The sequence below is a fragment of the Salvelinus sp. IW2-2015 genome, linkage group LG2 (genome assembly GCF_002910315.2).
Source record: "Salvelinus sp. IW2-2015 linkage group LG2, ASM291031v2, whole genome shotgun sequence".
Taxonomy (NCBI): Eukaryota; Metazoa; Chordata; class Actinopteri; order Salmoniformes; family Salmonidae; genus Salvelinus; species Salvelinus sp. IW2-2015.
This window is the reverse complement of record NC_036839.1, coordinates 1690671-1703081: the sequence shown is the minus strand read 5'-3', so window position 1 is coordinate 1703081 and position 12411 is coordinate 1690671. Positions and strand designations below refer to the sequence as shown.

General features: G+C 42.8%; 1 protein-coding gene across 1 annotated transcript in view; it reads left to right on the top strand.

The window, feature by feature from the left end:
- The first annotated feature begins 1320 nt into the window (after window positions 1–1320).
- LOC111973065 (Krueppel-like factor 12) overlaps window positions 1321–12411 on the top strand; it is a 141898-nt gene continuing 130807 nt past the window's right edge. The window contains exon 1 of the mRNA XM_024000238.2: window positions 1321–1494. The gene's annotated coding sequence lies outside the window, so the exon portion shown is untranslated. The remainder of the gene's footprint in view (window positions 1495–12411) is intronic.

Sequence of the window (12411 nt, the reverse complement as noted above, 5' to 3'; positions counted from 1 at the left end):
ACCTGCTTTCATTTTTTCATTTTGGGATATTGTGTGTAGCTGTGATGAGGAAAACAATTCCTTTAATCCATTTTAGAATAACAAAATGTGGAAAAAGCGAAGGGGTCAGAATACTTTCTGAATGCACTGTTTCCTCAGTTTACACAGACCCACAGAGAATTTGAAAACAAATCCAATTTTGATAAACTCCCATATCTATTAGGTGACATCCCACAGTGTGCCATCACATCACCAAGATGTGTGACCCGTTGCAACAAGAAAAGGACAACCAGTGAAGCACAAACGCCATTGTAAATACAAACCATATTTATTATTTATTCATTTTCCCTTTTGTACTTCAACTATTTGCACATTTTTACAACACTGTCCATAGCCATAATATCAACCAACTCTCACTGCAGAATTCATCAATGTTCTCCAAATGTCAAATTTCAAAGTGTTTTTGTTGCTCCTGCTGTTCTGTATCGTTCATCCTACTGCACTTTCACATTCTATTTCTCTAAACGTCAAATTGAGAAAGTTAAGAGTTACATTTAGACAATCATTCCAAAAGGTAAAGCTTAAAGTTTGGGATAGGGTTAAAATATTACGTTTAGTCACTCATTCCGAATGGTTAAGGTATGGGTTAAGTTTTGGGATAGGGTTAAAACACTAAGTTTAGACACTCATTCCAAATGGTTAAGGTTTGGGATAGGGTTACAACAAAAAATACAAAACCAGTGTCCACGACTGGGATTGAAAACACAACCTTCTGATCCAGAGTCATGGGATTACCCAAGCCTACTTGATGGTAAAAGCACTCCCTGTTTCCCCTAGTGGCAGGTTTTTGAAGACATTTCCCGATGTCCTCTGGACATCAATAGATGTCCAATTTCGACGTCAATCTTGAACGATCTCCCTGATTAATATAACATTTGAATTGTCTCTATTCCTTTGAAACGTTTGTGAGTGTGCTGTGTAATTAGAATTTCTGATAGTTTATTTCACATTTCTTTAGTATCTATTTCACTTGCTGTAAACATATGTTTCCAATGCCAATAAAGCCATTTCAATGGCATTAAATTGAGAGAGAGAACGCTGCCTGCCTGGCTGCCTGAGTGGACCACGGAAGCGTTGGAAACCTCCCACGAGGGGCCTTGTGTAATTCGATGCATGCTGTTCAAGCTTAGAGTATATTGTCTTCCCATTGCTTATGAAGCCTCCACCCACTGGCCCACCCTACATTTAGCTGATCACGTGACATGGGCGGGCAGGCTAAGTCATTTGCAAGTACAACAGTTCTCTGTGCAGCTCCCCATTCATTTCCTGAGAACTGCGAGAGCTCAGCAGCTGAGCGACAGAAGGGGAGGGAGCTGTGCACACAGAGAGGGAGAGAGAGAGAGAGAGAGAGAGAGAGTGAGAGAGAGAGAGAGAGAGCGAGAAAGGGGAACGAGAGAGCGAGAGAGAGTACTGGAGAAGAGAACTGTTTCCTACGGCTCTGCAGCTTCTGACAAGGTCTGTGCAAATTTTTCCTCCTGTTCTTCTCATGCTGTGGTTCTCATTTGTCATGTTTGTGGGATTGTGCCTAAGTGTGCGTGTGTGTGGGGGTGTGTGTGTGTGTGTGTGTGTCTGGTTCAGCTGTCATAGCTGAACCACGTATGACAACTCCTTGTTACCTAGGTACCTACCGCACACTGGCTGGCTGGCAGACCATGCATGCCATTGTGTCGGGTTGCTGTCAGAAGGAAACTGAATCAGTGTAACACTGGACTCACTGCTAGGGACTGGACTTGTAACACCTATTTTCGATGTGAACGCACAAGCGGTGAGATGATTTTAATGAGGAGTGACTGTAGACATCACTATAGCCATAGGTTGTGATGCCTTTAAATCCTGCTTCCACCTCTGTCATGTGTTCTTGGCAGTGCTTTAGCTTGTTTTAACGCAGGAATGGTGTATAGTTTGAAGTCATTGTTTTTTCTTCTGTGTTTGAGAAACAGTTTTTACTAAATTAGCTGGTGAAGATTTGGGTGAGAGTACAGTATAGTAGGAGTCTGTCAGGAGAAATAGTGCAGGATCCAAACTCCTTAGGAATTGCCGAAAAAGTTTGCTGGTTGTCACAGCTGTTTGTGCATGTGATAGCTGCTTGTGTGTTTCTGTGAGTACGTGTGTTTGTGTGTGTGTATGACAGCCTTGTTTGCCTCCTGTAAAGAAGCAGCAGAACCACAGAGAGAGACAGGGCTGTTAGCAATGGGTTAAACATTCAGAAGCTCGGGTAGCAGAGGAAGGACACTGAGGGGGAGGTGTGTGTGTGCATTTAGTATGTGTGTGTGTGTACGTGTGTGTGTATATGCGTTGGGCGGGTGTTGCATGGCTGGTGTCTTGGATGTCATCGGCAGTGGCTCTGACTTCTAGAGGGGTAATAATCATTGGTATTGATGGGTGTCTGTCACTGGGCTCAGAGGCTCAACTCAACCCAGGCAGGGGTATGGGAGGGTGGCTAAGTGGGGGCTGTGTGGTGGGGTGGCTGGGGGCTGGCCCTGGCCTGTTTTTTTCAATTACAGAGGACTGTGCCAGAGCTGTCAGCAAAGGCATTTGTACACTGGGGGTTGGGGGTCGGGGAGAGGCAAGGAGGGGAGGGGCCCCCCAGGGGACTGGGGAGAGAGGGAGTTGGAGACTCTGGCCCCTGTTCCTGGGTCTGATGTGGAAACTGAGTACTGACCTGCGTGACTTTACCCCTGTGCTGGAGAGAGACCCCGTCCCTGCCTTCAACACTGTGACAGCCACGGGGTGTGTGTGTGTATGTGTGTGCTGCTCAAGGGTATTCGTGGAGCCAGATTAGTGCTCATTTCAACTCTCACTTTAAATCCATTTACCATGGGCCCCTTTCACTCAGCAATGTACTTCACATAGGTTACTGAATTTTATGGAACAAAGACATACTGTAGATCACGTTCAATGATTTGGAGAAAACATAATAGAATACAAATTGAAGATGATGAGAATAGGTTGAAATTAGGTTTCTGACCATTTGACCAAGCGTGTAATCCCGCCACCGCTATCAAACTATTACTTTCAGTATATTTCGATTTCCTTTCTAGGCTGCTATTAGTAGTTCCACACCAAATAGATATATATAGAGATCAGCCTAGATAGTCAATTAAAAATGACCAATCAGCAAGAAACACAGTCTATCTGTCCAATCACCAGTGGACCTAGTCTATCTGTCTAATCAATTAAAAAGCACCTATCAGCAATTGACACAGCCACATCTAATCAATCAGCAGTCTACTTGTCCAATCAGTAACAGACATTTCTGAGTTCACGTGCTATCAGAGTTATCGAAAGCTCTTACTTCCCAGTTGGACAATTTACTACAATGACCCTCCAAAGTCAGAATTACAAGTGGGAAACTCTTGAGTACATTTTGATACCCAAATTGCAGAGTTGGAATGTTTCACCACTGACCTTTCACCTTTTAAATATTTTTTTAAATGACAACCTTATCAATATGGATAACGTAGCGAGTCTGTTCGTATTGTCAACGTTAAGCAAGCTAGCTAACGTTATAATTAACAATGTTAGCATGCTTATCGAGCTAGCTAAAAATGTTATTGGTTGAAGAATTGTTCCAACTTCAAAAGCACTTGAACACAATCATATCAGACTTACCAGTTCCCAGTGTCCTGTGTCCCACTAGCACACGAAGCCAGCAACAGTGTACCGGTCTACAGGGTTCATCCCAGTCCAATTATAATTGCTCTACAGGATCCTGCCACCTATGGCATCATCTGCCTGACACAGTGTAATAACAGTGACACAAATTGGAACCGTTGTTGACAGATGTAATCTTATGGAATGCTACACGTACAGTATTCTAAGACAACACACTCTGAAATAAAATAAAAACATCACAAGTAAAGTGTTGGTCACATGTTTCATGAGCTGAAATATAAGATCATAGAAATTTTACATACGCACACAACACTTATTGCTCTGAAATGTTGTGCACAAATTTGCTTACATCCCTGTTAGCCAGCATTTCTCCTTTGCCAAGAAAATCCGTCCACCTGACAGGTGTGGCATATCAAGAAGCTGATACAATGCCACAGATGTCTCAAGTTTTGAGGGAGCATGCAATTGACATGCTGACTGCAGGAATATCCACCAGAGATGTTGCCAGACAACTGAATTTTCATTTCTCTACCATAAGCTGCCTCCAACATTGTTTTAGAGCATTTGGCATTACGTCCAACCGGCCACACAACCACAGACCATGTGTAACCACGCCAGCCCAGGACCTCCACATTCGGCTTCTTCGCCTGCGGGATCATCTGAGACCAGCCACCTTAACTGCTGCCAAAACTGTGGGTTGGCACCACCAAATTATTTCTGAACAAACTGTCAGAAACTGTCTCAGGGAAGCGTATCTACGTGCTCGTCATCCTCACCAGGGTCTTCACCTGACTGCAGTTTGGCATCGTAACCGACTTTAGTGGGCAAAATGCTCACCTTCGATGGCCACTAGCACGCTGGAGAACTGTGCTCTTCATGGATGAATCCTGGTTTCAACTGTACTGGGCAGATGACAGTGTGTATGGAGTCGTGTGGGCATGGGGTTTTGCTGATGTCAACTTTGTAAACAGAGTGCCCCATGGTGATGGTGGGGTTATGGTATGGGCAGGCATAAGCTACGGACAAAAAACCCAAAAACAATTTATTTTTATCGATGTCAATTTGAATGCACAGAGATACCGTGATGGGATCCTGAGAACCATTGTCGTGCCATTCATCTGCCACCATCACCTCATGTTCCAGCATGATAATGCACAGCCCCATGTCGCAAGGATCTGTACACAATTCCTGGAAGCTGAAAATGTCCCAGTTCTTCCAGGGCCTGCATACTCACCACATATGTCACCCATTGAGCATGTGTGGGATGCTCTGGATTGACGTGTAAGATAACGTGTTTCAGTTCCCGCCAATATCCAGCAACTTCGCACAGCCATTGAAGAGGAGTGGGAAAATATTCCACAGGCCACAATCAACAGTCTGATCAACTCTACGCAAAGGAGATGTGTCGCGCTGCATGAGGCAAATGGTGGTCACACCAGATATTGACTGTTTTTTGTATCCTACGCCCCTACTTTTTTTTAAGGTAAATATTTGACCAAGTCATGTAAAATACATAAATAAGGGCCTAATGAATGTAATTCAATATACTGATTTCCTTATATGAACTGTACCTCAGTAAAATGTTTGACATTGTTGCATGTTGCATTTATATTATTGTTCTGTGTACATTGTCATAATAGGTTGGACAGATTAAGTTTTTAACAAAGCTTTTTTCTGATAAATAACTTCATTGCATCCGCCATGGAGTTCTGTTTTATAATAGTGACATGTGTTCCAGCTGCTTGCCGTAGTTTTGAAGTAATAGTGTAAAAACAGGCCTTATTTTAGGCAGTTTTCACCCTGTGGGCTTCTATTAGTTCTATTGAGCACCTTCTCTCCTTCCGAACGTTCTATTCCCAGCCCATTGTTCTGTATCACAATGCAAGCTTCACTGGTGTTAGCAATGAGCTAGCGTTACCTCAGGTAACTTGATATTAACAAGGTTATGGCTACTTGGTGAGCACCTCCTATGTGCGTGCACGCTTGTGGGGTCACAATTTGTTTTAATGGGTGTAATAGTAAAGACCATAGGCAGCTCGTGAGTTTCAAGTTTGGGGAAGCTTACAGTTTAACATACAATTTAAACTGATATGCATGCCAGTTATGCTTATTTTTGCACATTTTCATGGAACAGATTCATTTCAATAATAACATTTATGTTTTTCAAAAACATTATTTTGTTCTTTCTAAATGGCTGCTGGGTATTTTGATACATGTGACCTCTGTTCATTTTGTATGCTATGAACTGAGCATATGTTGCACAGGTTCACTGAGTTGCAAACCACATAAATGGGTCTAGCTCATTGCTTAGCAGCTAATGGTGATTTGTAGATCTGACGCAGTTGCTATCCCAGATTATGAGCCCAGCAAGGTATGTAGTACCCACAGATGGCCACAGCGAGGCTTAAAAGGGCAGGAGAGCTATAAACCTACTCCTGAGGTTTATAGCTCCTGAATAGACAGTAAAAGGGGTTAACTAACCTCATCCAATAGCAGACACCTGTCAATGAATGTAATCTGGATTAATTCATGTTTGTATACTGTTTGTATACTGTAGAGCACAGTATGTCGTAGATTATCTCATCTGGTGGATGCAAGAATCCGGCTACGTTGAGCGAAGGGCAGAGGCGTAAGGGGAGAGGCAAGAGGGGAGTGCTCCCCCCTCACGTAGTGTGCATTGTGGGATGGCCCTGGCCTGTTTCCATCTGTGTATGTGATGGCCCCTGAGCACAGAGGGCGTTGTATGTGTCTAAAATATACTTATGTACCAAAAGTTAAAGTTAAAGTATAAATAATTTCAAATTCCTTGTATTAAGCAAAGCAGGCGGCACCATTTTCTTGTTTAAAAGATTTATGGATAGCCAGGGGCACACTCCAACACTCAGACATCATTTACAAAAGATAATTTGTGTTTAGTGAGTCCACTAGATCAGAGGCAGAAGGGATGACAATGTGTTGTCTTGATAAGTGTGTGAATTGGATAATTTTCCTGCCCTGCTAAGTATTCAAATTGTAACCAGTACTTTTGGGGTGTCATGTAACATGTATGGAATAAAAAGTAAAAACAATTCTTTAGGAATGTAGTGAAGTAAAAGTTGTCAAACATATACATAATCAAGTGAAGTACAGATACCCTAAAACCTACTTACGTAGTACTTTAAAGTATTTTTACTTAAGTACTTTACACCACTGTGTGTGTGTGTGTGGGGGGGCGGGGGGTGTAGTGAGGAAGGGAGAAAGTAGAGGGGCTGGCTATATTTGTTGACACAGGCAGAAACATTAGCGTCATCCTCAGATTCTCTTGTCAAATAAGTGTGAAATCCTCTAATTTTCTGGGCCAGTGTGGTTAGCTATGGACTGGATTGAGGAAGAGTGAGAGTGCTAGCCCACTTTTTGTGCAATCAGACATAGACAAGCCTGTCTTTCTTGAGGAAAGACAGAAAATGCATTTTGGGACTCTGCAACAGATAGCAGCAAAGTGACAAGCAAGGACAAACAACAGAGCATACATTGAGCGACAGTGCAAACATTGTTACGTCACAGTCTAGCCATGGTGCATGGAATAAAAAGAAAACAACTTCTACAAAAGATACTCAGCCACCCTCTGAGAAAAACTGAATGACATTAAAAAAGGACTGAGGAACTATATAAAACAACATATTTACACATCAAAAAAACTGGGTGAAAAACATTACGTTCTCATTAATTCCCCCAAAATCCTCATTGTTTGGGTTTAAAAGTTAGGGGCTTACTGGTTAATACGATCCTCGGCCTGGCTTGGGCCCAGTTTCCCAACACGTTTTCCCAAATTTACCCTGAAGATGCTTTTGGGAAACCTGTCCCTGAGTGATAACATGAGGTGACTCACTAGAAATGATGACACCCACAGTTCCTATACTGTGGAAGTAATCACAGATCTGACATGACTATATTGGTCAAAATTATATTAATGGATCTCTTCCTTTTTTCCCATATTTCATGATATCCAATTATGATCTTATCTCATCGCTGCAACTCCCCAAAGGGCTCAGGAGAGGCAAAGGTCAATTCACCAGCCCGCCAGTTACACAAATGTGTCAGAGGAAACACCATTCAGCCTGCAGGCGCCCAGCCCGCCACAGGGTAGAGCACGATGAGCCAAGTAAAGCCCCCTCGGCCAAACCCGGATGATGCTGCTACAATTGTTCGCCACCCTATGGGACTCCCAGTCACAGCCAGTTGTGACACAGCCTGGGATCGAACCCCAGGCTGTAGTGACGCTACAACACTGCGATGCATTGCCTTAGACCGCTGAACCACTTGGGAGGCCACGACTTCCCTTTACTAATCAGACTCTGTAAAACTGACGATTAAGTGAGGAAGTTAGGGAGGGAGGAAGAAGGGAAGGGGAAGAAAGGAAAAAGAAAGAAAGAGAGCAAGAGAAAGAGAGATAGAAAAATAAAGAATGAGAGAGAGAAAAAGAGAGAAAGAAAGAAAGACACCATTTTGAAGATTAATCAAACAGGTCCAAGGTGTTACCTGCCTAGTTATCCATGTTCATTCTACGAGACTGCTTGTCACTCTGTTGAATATTTCAGAAAACCAGCTACGTACATACTGCAGGATGCCGTACAGATCAGTGAGAACTTTCATTCCAGTTGTAGGTCAAGTGTTACGGGGGGGGAATTATGCAAACAACATGTGGAATCCATTTGAAGAGCCTTTGGCATTCCAGAGCTTGTGTACATCCCAAATGGTACCCTATTCCCTATATGGTGCACTGTAACATGTAGTGCACTATAAAGGGAATAGGGTACCATTGGGACGTAGCCCTGGTTTAGTTTTAACAAGGCCACAGCCATGTTAATGTATGTTCACGTTATGGACCATAACTCCTTCAATTAAGTCGCTAAACCACAGAGACTGTATTAGCTGAAAATGAAATGAGAATAACAGCGGTTTAAGAGAAACTGTGCATGTGTGTTGTGTGTGGAGGGACGAGGGAGAGAGGGAATAGGGCTTTACTTGGCGAGCGAGCGAGAAAGAGAGAGTGATATAATGAGAGAGAGAAAGAGTACATAAGTAACTGAAGTAAACACAGCTGCTAGTTTTCTTAAGTGAAGTATGATTACTGGAATGAGTCAAACTTAGGGGAAGTGATTTTCCCCCCTTTTTAAAAATAGGCATAGTAAGATTTCATATAATGAGAGTCAGTGATTAGGAATGTTTTCCTTGGTACGGTATTGTCTGTTTTCATGCAGTCAGTCAGTGTGTGTGTGTGTGTGTGTGTGTGTGTGTGTGTGTTGGAGTGAATGTGCTAACTTGAGTAAGCGTTTGAGTGTATAAGTCTGGTGGCATGTGTGTATACAGTACCAGTCAAAACTTTGGACAAAACCTACTCATTCAAGGTTTTTCTTTATTTTTACTATTTTCTACATTGTAGAATAATAGTGAAGACATCAAAACAATGAAATAACACATATGGAATAATGTAGTAACCAAAAAAGTGTCAAACAAATCCAAATAAATGTTATATTTGAGATTCTTCAAAGTAGCCACCCTTTGCCTTGATGACAGCTTTGCACACTCTTGGCATTCTCTCAACCAGCTTCATGAGGTAGTCACCTGGAATGTATTTCAATTAAAAGGTGTGCCTTGTTAAGTTTATTTGTGGAATTTTATCCTTCTTAATGTGTTTGTGTTGTGACAAAGTAGGGGTGGTATACAGAAGATAACCCTATTTGGTAAAAGACGCCCAAAGCCTCCTTCGCACCAAAGCCTCCTTCGCTCATGCTGCCAAACATACCTTCGTAAAACTGACTATCCTACCGATCCTTGACTTTGGCGATGTCATTTACAAAATAGCCTCCAACACTCTACTCAGCAAATTGTATGATAGTCTATCACAGTGCCATCCGTTTTGTCACCAAAGCCCCATATACTACCCGCCACTGCGATCTGTATGCTCTCGTTGGCTGGCCCTCGCTACATATTCATCGCCAAACCCACTGGCTCCAGGTCATCTACAAGTCTCTGCTAGGTAAAGCCCCGCCTTATCTCAGCTCACTGATCACCATATCAACACTCACCCATAGCACTCGCTCCAGCAGGTATATTTCACTTGTGATCCCCAAAGCCAACACCTTCTTTGGCCGCCTTTCCTTCCAATTCTCTGCTGCCAATGACTGGAACGAATTGCAAAAATCACTCTAGCTGGAGACTTATCTCCCTCACTAAATGTAAGCATCAGCTGTCAGAGCAGCTTACCGATCACTGCACCGTACACAGCCCATCTGTATATAGCCCACCCAACTCCCTCATCCCTATATTGTTATTTATTTTTCTTGCTCTTTTGCACCCCAGTATCTATACTTGCACATCATCATCTGCACATCTATCACTCCAGTGTTAATGCTAAATTGTAATTTTTTCTCCACTATGGCCTATTTATTGCCTTATCTCCCTAATCGAACTACATTTGCACACACTGTATATATATTTGTATTTTGTGTTATTGACTGTACGTTTGTTTATCCCATGTGTAACTGTGTTGTTGTTTTTGTCGCACTGCTTTGCTTTATCTTGGCCATGTTGCAGTTGTAAATTAGAACTTGTTCTTGCCTGGCCTAACTGGTTAAATCAAGGTGAAAAAAAATAAAAATAAGTGACCAGGCCTACCACTGTTGTGTCATCGGCAAACTTGATGATGGTTTTGGAGTCGTGCCTGGCCATGCAGTCATGAGTGAACAGGGAGTAGAGGAGGGGACTGAGCATGCACGTGAGGGGCCCCCATGTTGATGACCAGCGTGTCGGATGTGTTGTTTCCTACCCTCACCACCTGGGGGCGGCCTGTCAGGAAGTCCAGGATCCAGTTGCAGAGGGAGATGGTCAGTCCCAGGTTACTGATCTTAGTGATGAGCTTGGAGGGCACTAAGATGTTGAGCTAAAGTAAATGAACAGCATTCTCATGAAGGTGTTCATCTTGTCCAGGTGGGAGAGGGCAGTTTTTGGAGTGCAATTGCATAATCTGTTTGTGTGGTCGGCAAATTGGAGTGGGTCCAGGACCAGCCTTTCAAACCATTTCATGGCTGTTTCCTGTAATCCATGGCTTCTGTGGGGACAAAACAGTCTCACTTCATCGGACCACTTCCGTATTGAACACGTCACCAGTACTTCCTGTTTGAGTTGTTGCATGTAAGCAGGAATCATGAGGATAGAGTTATGGTCAGATTTGCCAAATTGAGGGCAAAATTGAGAGCTTTGTATGCGTTTCTGTGTGTGGAGTAAAGGTGATCAGAGTTTTGTTTACTCTAGCTGCACAGGTGACATGCTGGTAGAAATGAGTTAAGACGGAGTTCAGTTGCCCTGCATTAAAATCACCGGCCACTAGTAGCGCCGCCTCTAGGTGAGCATTTTCTTGTTTCCTTATGGCCCAGTACCCTAAGTGTCAGGTAGCCTAGCGGTTAAAAGCTTTGGGTCGGTAACTGAAAAATCGCTAGTTCGAATCCCCGAGCCGACTAGGTGAAAAATCTGAGGATGGCTCATAATAATGGCTAGAATGGAGCCAATGGAATGGCATCAAGCACATGGATACCATTCCACTAATTCCGCTCCAGCCCTTACCACGAGCCCATTCTCCCCAGTTGAACTGCCACCAACCTCAGTTTTCTTCACAATCGTGTTAAATAGTATGTTCCACAGCTTATCATGAGGTATACTAACTCAGGTGAGCAGAACCTCGAGACTTCCTTAACATTAGAGATCACGCACCAGCTGTTGTTAATTAACAAAGAAACACACCTCCTCCCTTGATCTTACCCGACGCTGCCGTTTGACCCTGCCGATGGGTAGATAAATCAGCTAGATGTATATTATCCTTGTTCGGCCACGTCTCCATGAAACATATAATATTACAATCCTTCAGGCCCCGTTGATAGGTTAGTTTCAGATGATGCTCGTCCAGTTTGTTCTCCAGTGATTGTATGTTCCCCAATGTAACGGAGAGTAGAGGCGGATTATTTGTTCTGATTATTTTATCGGCCTCTCTTGCGCAGTCTTTAACTTTTAGTAGTCTCTGGGATTAGGGCCTGATCCGGGGTGAGCAGTATGTCCTGCGTCACCGACTCGTTGAAGTAGAAATCTTCATCCAAATTGAGGTTAGTGATCGCTGTTCTGATGTCCAGAAGCTCTTTTCGGTCATAGGAAATCTACAGAAAAAGTTGAGATCAGCACAAAAAACACACAAAATAGCAAGAGAGACAGGACGCCATAGGAAAACATGGAAGGTCAGAGAAGAAAGTCTATGTAAGCACTGTGGGTCGGGTGAAGTAGAGAATGAGCAACACTTCCTACTACTAATTTTAAGAAAGAATTGCATTATTTCTTGAACTGCCTGTGGAGAGAAAATCTTATCATTTTATTAGCAGAAAACCTACAGAAAGTAGATATTGCTGCAGATGATGTCCTGGCCTGCAGTAATATAAGAGAGACAATAGCTCCCGCCATGTCATACACGTGAGTACATTTAGATGTCATTTCTCAATTGTTGCTGTTTGTTTACTTTTTTGTGTCTTATTTTCCATATATCCTTGTTTTTGTTGATATATATAATTGTTGCTCAAACATATTGTTCATTTATATAAAACGTCATATACATTGCTTTGGCAACAGTGGCAACCCCTCATTCGTGCCAATAAAGCATTTTTTGAATTGAAGAGAGAGAGAGACAGAGAGCAACTGAGTAATTTTTTTATAGATTTTTTTAACACAGCTGCTGAC